Genomic DNA, 21035 nt, shown 5'->3' with positions numbered 1-21035 from the left:
CTCGCTTTATCGCTGTCGTATGTTCAGTGATCATAAAGTGGCCCGTCAGATAGTGTGGCATTTAGGTGTGTTTACCTTTTGTGCACCAGCCTCGCAAACGTGCTGCGTACAAGAGTTGCCGCCAAGGGGATGCCGTGATGCTCCGTAGCCTACTGTTTGGTAGCGCGAAGCTTAACCGCGCAACCGGGGTGTTCTGGCGAGATAATGTATCAGGTTTAAAACACGATAGCAGTCGCAATGGTTACCAACCTCAGCGTTTCACCAAACACAGCTCATATATTTTGAAGTCGATATCGCTGCATGTTATGAAGTAGCTCTCCGATTTTAAAAGCTAAATATATTTTACGCATAAAAGCCAAAGCCAAGACGTCGGCTGGGCGAGGCAACACAACTAGCGTTAAAAATCTTTGGGGCACTCCGTCGGGAGCACGATAACGTCGAGAAAACGCTCCTGGCGAAGCGCCACCATCCCCAGGATCGCCGCTCACTAAGGCGCGGAGCGCCCTCACTGCGGGCAAGACTTGCACAGGGGCATGCGGAACAGCTCACTAGTTTTGTCGCACCACATCATGGCAGTAAGAACGATGCTCCTCCTTGCTCTTATATCCCCGCAACCAGCGAGCATCTGCGAGAGCCGTTGATGGCAGCGCCGCGATAGCGCAGCGCGACGCCTGATAGTCGCTGCGGCTTCAGAACTTTTGACCAAGACGTACTAGAAAATTACCGCCTGGGAGGTCGGCCGTGCTATTGGCGAACAATGGAGCGGGGGCAGCGAGTAACGAGCACAAGGTACGCGAATTTTCAGAAGCACCTGCAGGCGTCTCAACTGGCGTGGAAGTGGTTTTGGTGCTCTGGGCCAGGGTTGTACTAGGGCGGAACTCACCACGGCTGTGGTCGATGGTGGTTTGAATGTCGTCGGACCAGCACGAAATCTGTCCCCATAATCATGTGAGCAGGGTGGTCCACGAAGACGGGAACAGCAGGAATGAATTTAGTCCCGGCCAACGTCCGGATATGAATGTCGATCACGCCCACTGGCATAGCGCTGCTTCTTAGTCCGTAGAGTGGGGCTTGCATCCACGGGCGGATTGTGTCAGGAACATGACATTGGTGTCGAGCCGTCTTCTCAGCACCGGTATCCACAAGCGCGAACAGGTCACCTATCCCTTCCACAAGGACCGGTAACACGGGACATCGGCAGGCCTGGCAATGGATCCAGGTTTTTGGCGGCTGAGGGCAATCCTTGGCATTGTGACCAATACGACCAACGAGACGCAGCCGCGTCGCGTGGAGATGGCCAGCGAAGAGCCTCCGGTATACCTGCAGCAATGCGATGATGAGTGTCATGCTGAAGTTCAGCTGCCTTTCGAGCGATAACATACGGAGACGTTTTTGGAGGCTGAATAGAGAGGGTGGCAGCATGGATAGAGTCGATCAAACCGCCGATCACATACTGGCGAGCAGCAGGAGATAGCCAGGTGGTGCCGCAGTTCTCGAGTAGGTTGACCTTGTCATACACACAGTGTTACCTCGTCGGTTGGTGGTTACCAGCGGCCGCGCATTTTCAAGAAGCGATTGTCATAGGCAGAAGGAAGCTGAGGGAAAGCATTCAATAAAGCCTCACTCCAATCGCCACAGGAAGTACACACAGAGCCACCACATCTGTGCCACGCATTGGCGGCATCACGAAGTCGGCTTTCGGCGAGGGACATCTTCGCGTCCTCCGCGCAGGCGTGTCGACGGGTCAATTAATTGACTGTATTTACCAACAATATTTGATCGTCGTAGAAGCCATGGAACTCGCGACCTTCCAGGGGACGTGGCGAAGTAAATGCGCTACGCGCACGGGCTGTAGTGACGCAAACCGTGACATATTCCAGGCGCTTTGCCAGCCTGTTATTTGTGTGGCCATAACCATGTCGCTAGAAGCCGCAGTATAGGCGTTATGGACAGCATCTGCCGACGATTCAGACGCGGCAGCGGAATCGACGTCCAAGGGAGCGTGTATGGCGTCCCTTGGCTGTAAAGCGTTCTGCGTAGCGACGGGAGGGTAATCCATGACCTGAGAAGTTGGGATGACAGGTGTGGCGGCGGCCAGATAAGAGGCCGAGGAACCGTGAAAGCCGTGCCCGACCGGCGCGGCAAGCTCTAGAGCAGATGCTGCGGTATGCCGAAGGATGTGCCCGCTCCGCAACACGGTCTCCGAGGGCGGGTCATAGAGCAAAGGTTCGTTTAGCGGCTGCGCCATTGTCATGAGAGAGTGAAGCACACAATCGAACATCTGTTTAATTCTGCCTCTTTTTTCTTTTTTTCTCGCGACCACCGTGCGAGCGCCGGAGCCCCAGTGCAGCATATGTGCCCTCACAACATATATATATATATATATATATATATATATATATATATATATATATATATATATATATATATATATATATATATATATATATATATAAAGATTCCTAGTCGGCAGGATCTTACCAAAGGGCCTCTGGCGCAGAAGCTCCATGGTCTGATCATTAGGAATACGCTTAAAAATTTCCCGAGTAGCGTGAGTGACTGAATAAACTTTTATTGGGTCCAGAAAAACGCGATAAAACGTGCACCCGGCTAATCCATTGACGGCTCAGACAGATCTAGTCAGCCGGCCCAAACGCGGGCACGCTGGACGGTTATGGTTTGGTCCTCGAAGACGGGACTTCGCAGGAGCTCGTCCCACGCTTCCTTGGTGTACTTTGGGCCCAGCAACTCGCACTCCCAGGGCATATAAGCAAAGTAGCAACTTGACCACAGGCCACGCAAGAACAATTCGGATAAATCTCCGGATATATGCTGTTAAGGGGCGCCGTATTTGGGTAGGAGTTCGTTTGCAAGAGTCTGAGTGTGACCGCCGGCGGCCTGCTTAGCTTGGAGGAAGGCGGCGGGAGAGCCCTTCTCTCTAAGTAAAAGAATTTAGTAAGTTCATTGTGCGTGATAGGAGCTTCTCTGTGTCCGTGGAGAGAGTCGCCCGATCCGAGGGCAGCGCGGTCGGTAATGCCACGCGTAGCATCGTGGGCGGACTCGTTGAGGTTCAGAAGAACCCCCTCAATCACCCCGACGTGGGCAGGGAACCAAAGGACGGAGTGTATGGAGGTGTCGCCGTGTATGGCGCCTTTCAGAATTTGAATTGTTTGCTGGGCTACCCGGCCTTTCTGGAATGCCCTGACGGCCACTTTCGAAGCGCTATACACCCTTTCTCTCCGACCGTCTTGCATGGCAAGTGCAATGGCCACTTGCTCGGCCACCTCGCGGTTAGTCATCCGGACGGAAGCACAGTTGATGATTTTGCCCAGCGTGTCCATGACGAAAACCGCAAAAGCCTGGCCGTCTCGGCATGCACCTACGTCCATGAAGCTTGCTTCGATCTTGTCCTTGTTTATTTGCTTCAGTATGTTCAATGTTCTTGACTTTTGACGACCTGCGTTGTTATCGGGATGAAGGTTGCGGGTCAAACGGGCGACCGCGATCTTCTCCCCTATTTCTCTGGAGATTTGGGTGTTTTCAGCCAAGTTCTTGGTTGGTGGGCGCCCGATCTTTATCCTTCTGAGTAGAGGAGGAGGAGGAGGAGGAGCTTTAGTATTACAGAAGTCGTTGCGCGGGTTATTCCTGGGTGGTTCCCTCTGACAGGGCTCCACTAGCGATCGCGGCTCGCTGGGCCTGGTCGAGGGTCGCCAGTTGGCTTCCCGAGTAGAGCAGGCGCTTCGTACCTACCAGGACGCTGTTTCTTCCACTCAGGAGTTGCCATGCACTCGGCCTGGCGCAAGTATGTGGCAGCCGCGTGTAGCTGTACCCTTTGAGCAGTCGTTCCTGTTGTTGCTAATACCTATTATCGGTGATTGGCCAAAAAACGGGTAATCGGTGTATTAGTTGCTGTTGCCCATACAATTCATGGCTCGTGCCCAGTGTGCGAGATTAAGCAAGAAATGGTTCAATTGTTTCTATTCGCAACCACAAAATAACTTTCAGAAATGCTGTCAAGTAAGTACTGCTGAAAGTTCAAACTTCAAGTTAAAGTAACCTATACTCGGATAATTAATATTGGTTAATTGAAAACCACACACAAATTAAATGAAGCAATATTAATCTGGCCATTCCGTTTGACAGAATAATAAATTGCTGGACAGCAGAGCAAACATCTCTTAGCTCAATACCAGAGTAGAGGGCCCAATTGATATAGTGCAAGCGAGACTTTAATTTTTGATATTGCTCTCAGTACATCGTCATTCGGCAAGTAGTGCTACTTGCTAATTTATATGAACAATTTACCTACAAAAATACTGCGTGCTTTCGCATGTGGGCTGATTCCGGTCTCATGTGCTGCACAATTAAACATGCGTTCTCCGCGACAACAAACCAATTTGCAAGAATGATGTAACGCGAGATTAAGGAGCCTGAATGACGATAAAAAACAGTCTTGCGTCATTGTCCCACAGCCGTTGCCCGCTAAATTTTACTTGTTCAGTCGCAAATGTTGCATTGTAATCGGATCAGACTTATATCTATAATGTTAGATATAGTTTATTACGTGGTGTTGTGTAGTAGCATAGTAAACTAAATGTTTTTCTTTTATTTATTTTTCAATGTATTTGCTTGCTGATTTTTGATCCCCACGACATTATCGCATGCCGAGCTCCGTGTAGAAATGCGTTAGGAGCAGATGCCTTTGTCCGGCTGTATAGCCTTTAGCTTCTGCTCCCGCTCCTGCAACTAAGCAGGTCAAATATACCAAAACTGAACCTGTTGCTACAGCTTGTGGAGGTCTAACGGTCGAATTTTGCGATGGTGCTTGCTCCCTATTTGTAGTGGGCCAGTTTGTTTTGCAGAGGATTTTTTTGTGAGTAGCGTTAAGAAATTACTCCCTACGGGTGATTCCTGAGGCTTCCTGGCTGTGCTCGAGGCCACCGTGCTCCTAAATTCTTGGGACTACTGCGCTCGCCTTAATTTCCTGCGCTTGCGTTCCCTAAGGAAACAAACAAGTTCCGCGGTGGCCGAAGGGGCTGGGTATACCTCTGCCTTGCTCAGCGAATCCCTTCAAGCAGTTTCGGGACCATACGTGTCATACGCTGGGGTCCCATAGCCGAGGAGAGCGTGAAATGTTTGGCAACATTTGCAAGCTCGATGGTCGTATAGCTTCTGCTTAGTACATGTTTTAGTTTTATTCATTTAATCTACTATATCATAGTGACCTTTCTCAAAAGCAATTGTGACCGCTCGGATCGCAAGGGTACTACCGAGCTATGCCTCTCCGTACGCCGAGCAAGAACCTAAATAGTGCACGTCTTGTCATTCTTCCTTGCACGCTTCCCTGAAGCTTTATGATCTCTGTTAATTTGACGCCCATCGCGCCATTGTCGCCGCGACACATGCATGATCATCCAGTGCCACATTTCTCTACACAATTTTACCCAACTAAGGCACGAGGCCACTGTGGTTGCAAAGATATAGACCATAATAGTATAACATGTCTTCATTACATGCATTTCTTGCAAGGGACCTCCTCAGATGGAACTGAAAGACGGTTCACATAAGAAAACGCTGGCGTGGATGTCATTTGTCTAACAAAAAACTCTCGGTTCCGTAAATTTTTTTGAAGACACTGCCTTCCTTAGTGAGTTGCCACTGCTTTTACTAACGGGGTATCTGCGTTTCTAGCCTTGTTCGTGGGTCGATGCGCAGAGTAGTACAGTTGAAAAATGTAGGCAGTTCCTGTGTCTTTGCGCATTGTAGAAATGTGGGCCGTTTCTGTGCGTAGGTAAAGCCTAAAAATGTTGGCCGATCCGGAAGACAGTGAAGTAAAAAAATTTAGCCATTCCAATGCCCCTTATACATTCCTTAGAAGACGAGGGGTGTGCAGTGACTCCGCTGCAACCTCATCGTCAACTGTATGATGAAGACAGTGGACTGATGGACTTCAACTAGAGGTTTAATTGCCTTCTCTCTCTTTCTTTTTCACGTTTGATATAATCATTTGCAGGACATCACGCGGCTTTCAAACATATTTCTACGCACCGGTCACTTGTCTGCACAGCTTGCCCAAACTACAACCCTTTAAGCTTCATGCTTCCTCCAAGCAGCAGCATACTCGAACAGCCTTCTATCTAAAACTGCTGTTTTCCCAAGCCCATTTGCCGATCCCGAAGTCGTTTTGATGGACATTTCATTAAAAAACACTCACAAGCAACACCTGTTCCTATTATTTTATTTTATTGTCAGTCTTCTGTATTATATCTGTTCAATGGTGAGCTTGGAAACATTGTGAATTAGCTATGTCAGCAAGATTCTGTGTTCGTAGTCTGTCTTGTGTTTTTTTTTCAAGTACTAGTTCACACCCACATTTATTGACTTACCAAGCTATTCCACGAGTTACATTCTGTTTTGTTCCAATACTACAGAAAATTATTTTTGCCATTGATAGCAAAATATTTCACGTCCTATTGTTTCATATATATTTTCGCTATGCAGCCAGTACCAATCCAACCAAACGAGTGCTTCCGTAACTTTGCAGCAAGAATAGAAGAATGTAGGTCTTCCTGAAGCAAACACCTAGTAACGGCCTTGTGTGGTCTACATTAATCAGGATTCCCTGGTCACCTATTTGCCATTAACCGGGATAAAGTTCATACAATACATTCGCAGTCGTACAAGTTCCGATGTTGTAGTAAACGTATTAAAAAGTTTATAAGTGTTCACAATCTAATACAATTATCGGGTGCTGAACCCTAGGTGGAATGTCGCGTACGATTTATATTCTGCCTACGAGCTGCACCAGGGAAAAGTGTCAAGTAAACCCTTTGCGCAGATCTTCCGGTAAGCTGCTCTGAGAGAGAAATACTTGTGGAGAAACCTCAACGAGAGAGCAAGTTTTGCCGGCCAGAACTCGTAAACCCAACAAAGGTCCAAAAGCTGAGGCTCTGCATCTGTAAGCCAGGTTATGTGCGGAATTCCTGGGACAGATGCATCTACGAACACGAATGTCGAAGGTGTAAAGCTTTGAGCAACGAGGACTACAACGACTTTTGCGTTTGCGCTTACAAATGCGACAGGCCGGTGAATATCCGGTGCCAGGGTGGATGCAAGGTTGGTTGCGACTGCGCTCCGGGATTCTCAAGGTGCGTGAAATATTTTGTGGCAAATTATCAGCACACTTTCGCGTTTAGTCCGCGAGTTACCTTCGTCACGGTCGCATGAGTAGACCTAAATTTCGGCGATGATCTACTTCGGCTGTCGCCGCCTTTTTTATTCGTAAAAGAATACAAAAAGCATACTCACAGACAACAGAATTACCATCTGGAGGCAAAAGCATAGCCAGTGTAGGTAACATTGAAAGGCACCTTACACATTCATCGTACATATTTAAAATAAAACAAAAATAGGTATATTTTGTCGATACGATTCATGCTGCGGAGATAGGTGAGTCTATTGAAGACCTGCTAGCCTTGAGTATCGTTATGAATATCATGTGCAGTCAGAATGACGGACTAAACATCTCACTTTTATGGGCTGAAGTTGAGTTGACAGCATTGCCAATGCGTCCTAAAAGGTGGCGTGCACATATTTTTTGGAAATCGCCTGCAATTTTCTTTTTCCCCAATACGCGAAGCCAGTTGATCTGTGACTTCACTTTCTTGGTGGCGCGTCATGACTACAACCCTTGCACCCATCGTTTACAGGGACCACAACGACACGTGCGTGCCAATCAGCGAGTGCCCTCCAATATGTCCAGTAAACTCAACATTTGAGCTCTGCAAATCCGGCTGCGAGCCTTTGTGCCGCCTTGCTCCCCCGAAAAAAGATTGCGTGCCCTCGTGCAACAAAGGACACTGCATCTGCAAAGACGGCTACGCAATGGAAGCTGGTGTGTGCTTACCTTGGAAGAACTGTCCGAAAGAATAAATACGTTCACATTAAGCCATTCAGCATAAAAGTAAACCGCTGAGCCTCGGTAACTTCATCACCAGGCAGAAAAATGACGCTTACTAGTGTGCTAAAAATTTTAAGGGACCATCTCTGTGGGAACCTATGATGACACCAAAGGACCAACGGCAAACAACCATCTTGCCTGTAAGTGATGCTTATGTTTTATTTTGTGACAACCACTGAAATATAGGCGAAAACACCACAGATGTTAGGTCCCACCGCTCAGTTTGCATACAGCTCATCGACTTGTTGACATGGGGATATAATGGCCACCTCAACCCATAACATGATACTCACCACTCTGTAACGTATACCTTGCCGCGTGCTGTATTCTTTTACTGGCACAACATCGGTACCAGGTGGCGGTGGCGTTACTATCACCTGAGGCCCTCACGCCGTTATCCATCTTAGGCAGTGCGGGCCACGGCTATCCGTAATGTCTCGTTTTATATCGCAGGTGCTCCAAACAATCTCAAAAGACTTAGCTCGAGCCAACTCCAGTTTTCTTATACAAACACATGCCAAACACAAGAGAGCGCTTACCCTACAACAACACAAAATTTTTAAATGAAGTTTGTTGCATTTTGGAGAGAAACCCAGTTTCTACCTACAAAGAACGTTTAGTTAAGGCTAAATATTTTTTCGAAGTTTGAGAAAATTGATAAGAAAAGATGTCAAACACCACAGTGTCCAAATCTGCAACTGTTCACCAGACATAGTTACCATTTCGTCAAACACAGGTGTTTGAACAAACTAAACGAATAAATATAATGTAATGTTGTTGAATTTGGAACAATAATTCGTTATGCACTTCGCCCACTTACAAAGTTTTGGCATATGTCTAACAATTTACATTACATCAATTTCTGCCTCAGAGAAATTGTTATATATGCTGTTAATTGAGATAAATTTGTTATGGGTAGGTACTGATACATATGGTTTATTTCTGCCTACGTGAACTTTGTGATTATCAGAAATTTTAGCAAATAAGTTTACAACCTAAAAAATCTATTTCTTGTTGATCTTATCTTGTTATGTATTCATTTAAACACAACAAAAGGCATCAATATCGGTGCTGCGGATATTGATAAGTACTCTTTCTCTCTACTTATGAATTTAGACAGAACATCCCTAGGTAACGCTTCCTTTAGCTTACGGGGAAAGGATACAATGGCAATAAAGGAGGGTGAGGTGTCAATGACATTGCGGGAAAGCACATGGCCACTGAAAAACTTCTGTAGAGTATTAGTGGCTGAAAATACAATATCAGAGCAGTTTATTGTGTGTGGCCGAAATGCCGAAGTTCCACATTCGCACAAATGAAGTTCTGGCATTGGTCCAGCGTTTCACTTATTAATACCCCCCCCCCGTCACGATGATTGCAGTTGGGAGTTGTTCTGATGTGATCAGTTCTAGCTCAACAATTTTTCTCTTACTGTGGAGTGTTTAGAGAGCAGGTCTCCTAGCACGCAATCTGCAATATAGTCAACCTTGCTTATCACTCTTGACGTTGGCACATTGACGGAACAAAGACACCGAGCACAATCATAGGCCGGAGAAATGGTGTCAACCAGCCCACAATTCTAAACACAGGGACGCCTACAAGGATGACAATCTGGCCATCATGCCTGAAAGTCTCCGCACCTAATCCGCAGTACTGCTCGTCAAGAGAGCCTGCAGGTCTGGGGAGACCGGTAGGGTAACTAAAAGAATTCAATGGATCTCTGATCACTAGGGCATTGATGGAAATGAAAAGGTCTACGAGGCGCCTCACGAGCTTCTTTCCTACCGGGCTTTCTCCTGGGTTCCTCCGCCATCCTTCAGCGCCAGTGCGAGCCGCACTACAAATGGGCCGCCGTACAACTCAGACAGGGCTCTCACAGTGATAGCCTGTCGGCGAGAGAGTAGGCCCTATGCGAGCGTTCTTCGAGATCCCGACCCAATTCACGCGGCTCTCAGCCAGTCGGGGCCGACGCTGTTTGGTTGTCTTATTTGCGGCTGCATTATTACACCGCACGTGGTCCAGTGTGGGCGGCGGTGCCAGCCAGGACGGGGCGACTACTATTCCATGGTCCTGACTTTCTTGCGTAGCAGAAACGTGGCGCCTCATCAGCCTCCACAGATCTAGACGTGCCTCTGGGGCCACGAAGGTTCGCAGACTGTAGTCTGACCACACAACCCACAATGGGCATCCTCTGTTGGACGCGCCAGCGCCGTCCTTAACGCCGGCACAGCCACTTCAGGGTGTTACGGGCATTGCCCTCTGAAGAGCGTGCATGAAAACTCCCGCTTATACGCTGGCTCCTTGCGGCACGCATTAGGCTGCTGACGAATATGGTGGACTCTGACATGGTCATCCTGGACACGCTCTCGGCTTGCGCCGTGTGCGTCCAAGTCGTATAATGGCTATGCAGAGTATCCTGACTCATAATTCACCTAATACACTTTCTAATGTACCTTAAACTAACATTTTTATTCATCATCAATGGGCAAAACTTGTGCACAGAAAGCAATAAATTGTTTTACTAATAAGATAAGCGTATTGTAAGGTACGTAATTCGATCGGTGTCCTTATCGCTGTAGTGCGTGCTGTTATACGTGCGTCACAATGCAATCGCACGCACTCACTACTAATAAAGTATTCTCGAATTCTTGCAACATAATTGGAGTTCTGCGGGAATTGCAATTCGGCAGAATTTTGTCGCTACTTAAATAGCGGCAAGATTGACCAGCGGGTGAACACAGCAAATGCGTCTTGTTTGGAATCATATACACTGTAATAAATTTGGCAGATACATTGATACAAAAGGTAATAAACAAAGCTGAGGATATGCGATCCGAGTTACCAGAAAAAGCGGACTCCTTTAGCCCCAACGAGACAGCGGTGTCCTTTTGAACTTATGAAACTTCCGCACACGCGTTTTTCACACAGAGGTTTCATACATAATGTCAAGCTTTTTTCCTTGACCCATGAAACTACTGCTCACGCTTCTTTCCAACTGAAGTTTAATATATATTGTCAAGTTTTTTGCCCTTTGACCCATGAAACTTCCTGTCATGCATTTTTTGCACCGAAGAATCATACAAAATTTCACTTTTTGTGCGTTTACCCCATGAAACTTTCTGACACGCCATTTTCGCACCAGTTTCATACAAAATCTCAATCTTTTTACCTTTGACCACATGAAATTTCTGGTCAAACATTTTTCACACCGAAGTTTAAGACAAATTTCAATCTTTTTTTCCTTTGACCCCATGAAACTACCGGTCACGCGTTTTTCGCAAGTAAGTTTCATGCAACACGTCAAGATTTTTTTTTACTTTGACCCCATAACTCTTCTGATCGCGGGCTTTTTGCACCGAAGTTTCAAACAAAATGCCAAGCTTTTTGTTGTTTGACCCCATGAAATTTCCGGGCACGCGTTTCTCGCACGGAAGTTTTATTCAAAATGTCAAGCTTTTTGTTCGTTGAACCCATGAAACTTTTGGTCGCGTGCTTTCGGTAGCAAATTTTCACACAAAGTGTCACACTTTCTTAGAAGTACTCAAGCGTGCATGCAAGTTGTTATACGTTCAAGATATACTAAGCACGTGCAACTTATATTCAGCTCAGGTATTTAGCTGTTCTATGAAAATTGCAGTAAAACTTACTGATCTGATTGCACCTCAACTGAGCAGCTAACTAATGTCATCAGGAAGGCCCAATATATTTACAGCATACTACAATAGACGTTATCCTATTCTCTATCTCAGTAGTTGCTTGCAGCCCTGATGAAAGCTATCGGACAATTTATCCAATAGGAATCGCCTCTCAAAATGCGTTCGTCCATACCACATTTATGCTCAGCGTCTGCGCTATCATCCTCCATGGTTGGCGGGTTCTGAAACAAATGTTTTGGCGTTCTCACCTTAGGCTGAGCTTACTTGACTGACATAGCGGTGCTCCGCTTCACGTATACGCCTTTCTGAATAGTTTTGTGCGTCCAGCTTGGCCGGAAGTAATGGCGAACTACCGTAACATGTTCGCCCGCGCCGCGTCGTATACTCGGCGTATATTTGACTTTTGCTTGCTACCGTCAGTACGTACCATGCTAGGCTGGTGCAGTACATTATTAATGCAGTGAAAAGTAGACTTTATTAGCACTTCGCTTCGTCAAAATGTAAGAACTGCTGATGTTTCGGCGCCGTCTACCAACTGGGAGCAAAGTCACCTTTAGGGCTCGGCACCACTTCTGTTGTCCTAGCAGAGCCAAAACAAAAACGTGATATCGATAATAACGACAACATCCCTGATGCATTGCCCTAAGCGCGCGATCGCTCTAAGCGATGACTGATTTTACCATTTATTTCTTGCTGCCAGGAAAAAGGGGCCGTAACAACCGCAAATTCGAGTCAAAGCGGGCGGTGCGTGCTGTATGGGCGCTTCCACATTGCTATGTAATCGTGATTAGGGTAGCTATTACTGTTTTCGTGGCGGTAAACGTCAGGTCTTTCGCCGTATACAACGTGCATGCTCAGAGGGCTGAACATGCTACATATTAATGGAATTCATCATGTAACAAGCAAATTTACAGCTTCCTAATTCCTCAAATATTCAGACACGCTTAGAATTATATTACGCAGCTAACGATCTTGCCTGTACACACCTCGTACCTTCTGCAGTGCTGAAAGTTAATCATGCGCTAGAATGTAGGTACCTGATAAACGTCGTGGCGTGTTGAAAAGGTAAGGCCAGAAGTGGACCTGTGTGTTAAAAATTTGGAGGCTGTATACATTTTCTACAACAGAAGATTTTCCAGGCGCTCAGCATACCTTTTAACGATACGTCGTGCTATCTGTATATGCTAATTTCACATTACCTTGTGTCGATTGGTAGGCATCCGGGTAGGATTGTTGTGAAAGGCCATCAGTTCAGTCTGGTATTCTCTACATGCCATTTCCCGCGACCACAATGGTTTTCCAAATGTATTTCTAGGACTAACCGAAAAAATTTCTCAGAATATGTAAGATAATTCTAAAATGCGTAGGATTAACGAAGCACAGCATATCGCGCACAAACTTTCTTTCTCAATAAAGAGAATCTTAAACAAGGAAGCAGCTTGGGATCCGTAACAGAGAAAAAAAGAAAACTGTGGTGATTCAGCGGCAAATGCGAGGGGCGGTGTTGAAAACATTTTTCCTTAAATAGAAAATACTGGCTGGCCACCGCGCCTAGGTGAGTACAGCATCGCCCCTTTTAGGGAATCCAGGCCGGGATCCATGATATAGCAGAGGAGTGAAATAAATTGAGTCTGATCCCTGATTTAAACGCTTTACAAAACCGATATATATATATATAAGAACGTCAGGTCGTTTATGGGAAATAGCTAGAACTGAACCCTTCCCGAACAGTGATGACAGCGGAGCCGCAGGAACATCTGGAAACACCTTAATATATACTTTTCCAACGTGTACGCGGAAGCATTTTTACACGTGTGTTTTTGCTGCTGTTCAAGGCATTTTGACAAATGGCAGGACGAACGCGGAGGCCTCCATCTACGATATTGGGAGTCGCACATATGTAGTTCCGTTCAAATCCCTAATCAATATTGTGCCATGCAATATTCATGAGGCAATACGTGACCTCGGCTACACTGCTGGTTTTAAAACCATAATTTCTTCTACTTTAAGAGTAGTCACAATGTATCTCAAATAATAGGCTTTGCGCTTTGCTGGCAAGAATGTTTCAAGAGAGGAAAGTTTCAAGCACTTGCATCGCTGCGAAATTTCAGCCACCATTGTTTAGTTTTTTAATCACCTTTGTGAAACCGACCTGGAAATTGACAGCTAGAACGCAAACTGTCTTTTTTTTTTCAACAATTCTACGTGTCAGTGTACTGTGAAGTTGCAGTCACCTGCTAGGATTACGGAGTCAAACATTCCAGAATATACCATCATTTTCGGGACTGGCCACCCACTTCTGCGCAACCCAAAAGAGGTTTTCTCATCACCGTGTTCTCGCTTAGCTCTGCAGACTCCATAGCGCGAAAAACAAGCTTTGTAAGTTCACGTAAATTTCATTAGGTTAACTCAAAGCAAGCTCGACCAAAAGAGCCCACTTATGGAAGCGCAGAGAATTGCAGCCAAGTGACAGAGGTAATTTAAGAGCGCTTGAGGAGGTCTTCTACTTACACTGGGTACAAATTAGGTTGATAATAACGTTGAACATGCTGATGATACAAATGTTATTAATGATTACGATAATGAGGAAGCGGCCTTTCAAGTTTGACTCACACAAACTAACGGGCGGCAGATACAAGTACACTTTTAGATGAAAATCGTAGCGCTTCCTTTCACTCCTTGTTTAAACAAGAGGCTGCGGCGGAGGATGTAAACAGTTTGCAAGTTAAAAGCTATCTTCGTTTCTACCAGCTCGAAAAGAGGTGATACCTTAAACACATTTGGGGAAAGTGTTTAAAGTGTTTAAAATGTTAGGGAAAGCACGCTCCCTTACCACAGTTGGTAAAGGAGCGTGCTGTCGTTATTTTCTGACGTCCTGCAGCAATGAAATTCTGGCAGAAAGCTTTACTTCTCTAATTTCTTAACATAACCTATTAAAACATTTTTATAATGAGTGTCCTGTGGAGCGTGCGGCTTCACATCTGCCATTCTTCATCGAGGAGATAGCTACACGGCCTTGCTTCCAGCTTCTATTTCCTATGGACTGATGCATTCCCGTACTTCTAGGAAAACAGATGCTTCCTGGAAAGCTTCAAGCGCTATTCATTTCTTATAAATCTTTGTGCTGCGTACCTGCGGCTAGGAAATCAATAGTCATATTCTGGTAGGTGTGAGTAAGGCGAATTCTGATTCAGAACCTCACCGAAATTATAAAAGCTCACACAGCTGCTACATGTCGTCAATGAAATTTTCAGCGAACAAATATACGGGGCAAATGGGCTTGCGCTTTCCCTGTGTGCTTATTTGATTGCAAGAAAGAATTTGCAATGCTGGAAGAGGCAGTCGTACATTTAAGAGGAACGAAGACAGCCGTTGGCAGGCATTACCTAGCGAATGGGGCAGCCAGTTTTTTTCTGCTGAGACCCAGAACAAATCGAGTGCGGAATGCCTTGTAATGTGTAGGGTAGATGAACAGTGCTGTATTAGACAACACTTGTGTTTGCCGAGGCAAGAGAAACGTGGAGGAAGGTGACAGGAAAATAATTAGTGCTGTGCAACCGGGAAATTTGCGAGCACAAGATGAAGTAAGCGCACGCAAAACAGTAGTAAAAAGAGTGGGGGGATGCGGGGTTCATTTTCCTGCAATTAGGCTGATGATAACGGTCGTGGTTTGCTGAAGGCTTCATTTGTTTAGAAGTACATCTTCTAAAGTTGTGGAATATCGATAATGCTGGCCACCACCCCATGTATACGTGGAAAAAATTTGCCGTCAAACCCAGCAGCGAATTTTACAATACACTACTGAAGTAGAATAATGATATATTCGAATGGGGTAGTTTGTTTATTATGCAACTATAGGCATGACAATGGCCAAAGCTCGACGTGACGCTATAACGCATCGACTGCTGCAATTTCGTTTTCCTTCCGCCTTTAGTGACTCAGTAGCCTCATCTCAGAGAGATGCCTATTATATCGTGCCTATTTATTGGTATTTCTTTTATAGCTAAAATATGTAACCCGTGAAGTTTACGCGTCCCTTCTGTGCCCCTATTTTGCGGGCTGCCCTGTCTGCAAATACAAGAAAAGCTTGAACCCGGAATGAATTGGAATTAAGGCATCTGGTTGAAAGTTCATCCTTGGTTGTCAGTTTACCACGATTTCTACTATTTTAATTATTTGACTGAGTTATATAGCTACGCACTGTTTAGTGACAAACATGCCTTAAATCTAGTACAGTATCGTTGGTGCATATGGTATGATATCACGCTGAATATTCTTCGAGCACTGATGCCATTTGCTGAACGCCTGCGAAAGCAAGGTTTCTTTGTGTATTCGGGACAGGGCTTACGTGACCATGCTGTCCAATAAAAATTACTTTAACAAAACCTGGTTCTGGTGTTTCGACATGTCGCCCTTATCATGAAATTGTGGGCGGTCTCTAATTTCGTCGACACCATGCTCTTTTCTTTCTGACCAAGCTTCATGTTTCTTACTTCAACCTAATCATCGCACCATTCTCTGTGAAAATGATCGCCTTCTTTTAGCCTTTGAACTTCACGCATACTTAGACTGTTTTCTGGGACGAAAGGACTGCTTCGGTCATTCGAAGCGAAGCTCACCGGATGCCATAGAACAAACTTTTACGAAAGCCCGTACAATACTTCATTAACACCAACCTGGAACCACTTTATCGGGGAGTGGTACCCAACATCCACCAAAGTACGAATACTGCAGCGGGTACAACACAACAAGCATTTATTCCGAAAATGGGCAACCCCTCCTACGTGCTTCATGACTCCCCTCCAAAAACCCAACTCATCTCCCCGCCGGCCGAGTGTATAAGTCGAACAACATACACCTGCGACCAACAGTACATGGCCACTTACATCAAATGGCCAATAATACTAGCTACTAGCTACTAGGGAGATTCTGGACCAAATGGATATGCATTACTGTAACCTCGATGTGTCATTAGTATAACCTTGAAAACTTATTAATTTATTGTTTGTGTCGTTGTTTTAATCTTTTCCTTCTTTTAGAATATTAAGGTAAAAACATGCTCCTAAAATATCAAATCGTTCTGTATAGACGATATTGTGACCGAAATTAATTATTGAGCTGTAGAAAAGTTTATAATTACTTTTTAATTTTATGTGCTCGTGAAAAGAAAACAAGATACAATATGGTTAACATAAGCACATAACATTGGACTTTGCTAAGGGAAAGTTACGCAGCTATCAAGCCACGAAGCTGCACCGAAAGAAGCACTAAACAGTGTCATCCTCTGCCTCCTCAGTGATGTCACGCCAAATCACCTACTACCAACTGTTATCGTGGCATCTCAAAAAATAAGCACTAAAATTACCTCTATTAATGATTCAATGAAGATACATATATTATACATTATCCACTATATTGCAAAGTAGAAAAAAAAAGACGCAGAAAGGCACCGGTGAGATTCGAACTCACGATCTCCTGTTTACTAGACAGGCGCTTTAACCAACTAAGCCACGGCGCCGGTGTGCGCTCAGGAAATTGGCTTCGTTCCCATCAGCCGATGACGCCACAGCTCAAGGCCGCTTTCCTACTTTTTACCTCGCTTTCGCTAGGTAATGCCATTAAACTACTTGGCGATTCCGAGCTGGTCGACAACTCAGTCGAGGCGTATCGCGTCGTTCATTAAACTACGACTGGACAAGCATGCAGAATAGCTTTGAAGGAAAAAGTGCCAATGACGGTACAAGAGACTTGCAGAAAAACGCATTTGAACAAACACACACAGCCGCACACAGGCACCAAGGCAGACACACACAAGCACGCGTACCCGCGTACACAAACAGAGAGACTCACAAACAGGCACGCACACAGGTCTGGCATGCACTTAGGCACACACAAGCACGCACACGGACATCCAGTGGTGCCTTCCAATTGACAATTGTCAGCGCTCGTGTTCTGTTCTCATCCGGAGGTCTCTGTCCGTTCTCGCTCTGAATTTTTGTACGTGACAATTATCAGCTGGAAGACAGCGATGACTCGTTTTGTGCTTACCACTCGCTTGTTGCGTATTCTGCGCTGTTACCTTCAAAGATATCCGAGCAGATAGCTCAGCTCAAGACATCACAGCTCGGATGCAGGTCATTGTCAAGTGAATGACGCTGAAAAAAAGCCTTCGCCAAATTTGACGTCATCTGTAATTATGATTTAGAGACACCGAGAGTGCCATGCGTGTCTTTTCTTTCTGCGTGCCCATCGTATACGCTGGACTCCTAAAGCAGGAATAACCACCAAAATTGTTAATTTATCCAACTCTGTAGGGGCGGCAGAAGACATCGTTGCCTAAATAGGAACGTTGACACGATCCATCAGTTGACACCGAGGACGCCGACCCGAGTTTGTGTGCTATGCAATTTTTTTACCTAGTTGAACTGCAATGAAAACGCTTATAAACAATTACGTGGAATAAATTAGGAAAGATATACAGCCTTCTTTTAGACAGCGCCTAATTGTTATTTTATTGTGGCTGATACATCATTTTTATTTCTTTAACTCAATAACATTGCCTGCAAGAGAAATTAAAATGCATAAACGACTAATAATTACCATTCTGCGCATTAATGTTGAGCCAAGTAACTTGAGGCGCACGTTGCAAGTTACGGAGTGTAACCGGTGAGCTTCCAAGGCGTATTTACTTGGAATGAATTATGGTTTCACTGTACTTTTGAGAAGTAGATTTCGAAAGGACGTGACAAAACACAATGGCGCCTTTGTTATTGTAGCTCTTCAGGGCAGGAAATGACTCTTTGTTAGGAATGCAAGTTAAACAACCTTGCATTTATGGTCTGAAATTTGATGGTCCATGTGTCGAAACTAGTGTCATTCCCAGAGTTCCTTACAAACGGATATTCCTTGCTGACCCGTCATTTGCCGTTCTTAAGGTGCGGTATGTGTTGCAAATTGTTACAAAGCTATTCTCTATTATTTTCGTAATTAGCCAATTCGCCACTTAGATTTCTCACACATGTAATGTTCGCTTTTTGGTGCAATGCAGCTCAAAAAACCTGAATTGTGTTGCAATAAGCATTTACGGAAAGCTCTGTACGTTCTACCAAAATACTCCATCCAGGTACTTACGGATGCTTTATGCTCAGTATCTGTCCAACTTTACATTGCACTTTTTCTAGCCTAAATAGGCTAACTCTGTACGTTCTACCAAAATACTCCATCCAGATTCTTACGGATGCTTTATGCTCAGTATCTTTCCAACTTTATATTGCACTTTTTCTAGCCTAAATAGAAGAGGACAAAAAAAAGGCACCGGTGAGATTCGAACTCACGATCTCCTGTTTACTAGACAGGCGCTTTAACCAACTAAGCCACGGCGCCAGCTATCCTTCTGCACGTTAGATTAGTTCCTCTATTTTTTCTTCATCAGTGGTCTGCAACCGCGTTCCAGTAATTTGCAATTCCATCCTTGTACGAGTCTGAGCCACTCGAGTTGCGATAGATTGGTCATTTAAAAACGGCCGAGGGCTACCCTACCCCTTCACGGTTGCGTCATACATTTCGATCTCATGGATTATATTCTCTTGAGCGTTTTTCTTGACGCACGCTCTCGCATTAGATTAAAGGTTCCCAATACGATGCCCAGATGAGGGTGATAGTGTTGTCATATTCGTATAAATCTCCAAAAAGCCTTTCACCCTACACATTCGCTTACTTCTGCGCATCTGGTATCAATTTTATTCCAGACCGCAATAGATTGAAGCAACTTGCCAGTCGATGCCGAGAACGGTAGCAGCCTTGATAAATCAGGAGCAGTCCTGGCGCCCAATATTAAATAGTGAAAATTCCGAACTAGTGAAAATTGCTGGTTCTTTCCATGTTGTAACATGGCACTTTCAAATTTCTTTATCAATCTATCAAGGCGACTAACTTCTTTTAGTGTGTACTACAGTTAATATTTTTACGTTATCGCCGCTGCCACCCTTTTGGGGAAATAATACGTAGTTGGGATAGCCGGTTCATAGTTGGATCGTAGAGTCGGATCCAGTGCCATTCGAGATAACCAAATTTTGCTGTTGCTCCAGATTTCATAATTAACGTATCGATAAATTTTCGAATATTGCGACAACCAAAATCGAAGTAAATTTCATAATATGTAGTGTGTGTGACATTAACATTACTTTTAGTGATTTAATCATTAACCTCAAGGAATCCATGACATGTAGAGCACAGAGGACGACGGGGGTCACCTGTCGGTGTGCGTTCGCTCGGCACTGCATGACTAAGCCATGCACTGTATTTCAAAAATCAAATCTCTATTCTTTTAGTTATCAGTTACAATTTAACTGCCATTTTGAAAAGACCAATTGGAAGCACCTTTTGAATATTATAGCTAATTGCTGACGAAGCTCAAAGTTACTCAGCACTTTCATTACTTCCAAGGGGTCTGTCTTAAGTTATCAAGCTCCTCCGGAAGCTAGAGCTTTAGTGTCACAGTGCTCGAACTTTCCTCGCACGCTTCTAAATGGCCATTTCTAAAGCCTGATTGAACTCCCAATGTATAGCTGCTTTTTAGGCGGTTAAGTTTTCTAACTGCAGTGTTCATGCACCTAGGGACCACTGTGCGGACGTCATCCAAGGCAGGGAACTAAATGACTCGCGTACCTTAGGCGCCGTATTTCTCGCCCACCCCAGGCTGAGTCAAAATACACGTTGACCTCTGGTCGCAGATTCAACCGTCAAACGCGGCGACTATGAAAATTCCTTAGTAAGAACGCCAAAGAAGAAATAATTCGGCCAGCCTTACCATACACGGGATACCCAGTTGAACGAGCTTAATAAGTGAATCTGCATGCCAAGTCACGTGCGCAACGCATGAGACGTTTGCATCAAAGTGCTGGAGTGTCAGACCTGCAAGGACAGACCTAACCGTGCCTACCACAACTACAAAGCAGGGTGCCCATAGGCTTGTGAAAAACCTGTTCATGGTTCGCGCATAAGCCTGGGCTCTGCAGGCTGTGCACAGTTTCGCTGTAGAAACGAAACGTCGATTGTGATGGCAAATTAGTCGACAGTCGTAATTTCTTTTTATTGCGATGAAGAGTTGCCCTTAAGGCATAATTCTTGGTGCGTATATGTGTATTATATCTGTGCTGTGAGGCCTGTGTTGTGTGTGAATTGAAGCAGTTTTTTTTTGTGGGATCTGTTGTCATGTATGCAGCGGTCATAGCCTAAGCCAGGATACTAGTTTTTATAGGCCGTATAAACTTGTAAACACTCGCTTATTAACTAAATCAACAAGCGGGGTGTCAGCGCGTGAGGGAAACATGCACACATCACACTCGATGACCACGCTCACTCGCTGCCTGAACGCTGGAGTGAGGAAAAGTGGCCGTAGCTGCCAACTAAGTGACTTT

General features: G+C 45.1%; 2 non-coding genes across 2 annotated transcripts; both read right to left on the bottom strand.

The window, feature by feature from the left end:
- Positions 1-17060: 17060 nt before the first annotated feature.
- On the bottom strand, positions 17061-17134 carry TRNAT-AGU (transfer RNA threonine (anticodon AGU)). Its single transcript has one exon. It is a non-coding gene; the product is annotated as a tRNA-Thr (tRNA).
- A 1791-nt stretch (positions 17135-18925) lies between these two features.
- On the bottom strand, positions 18926-18999 carry TRNAT-AGU (transfer RNA threonine (anticodon AGU)). Its single transcript has one exon. It is a non-coding gene; the product is annotated as a tRNA-Thr (tRNA).
- Between the last annotated feature and the right edge of the window lie 2036 nt (positions 19000-21035).

Source organism: Dermacentor variabilis, chromosome 11 (genome assembly GCF_050947875.1).
Source record: "Dermacentor variabilis isolate Ectoservices chromosome 11, ASM5094787v1, whole genome shotgun sequence".
NCBI lineage: Eukaryota > Metazoa > Arthropoda > Arachnida > Ixodida > Ixodidae > Dermacentor > Dermacentor variabilis.
Note: the sequence above shows the minus strand (reverse complement) of the source record. Positions and strands in the feature narration are given on the sequence as shown.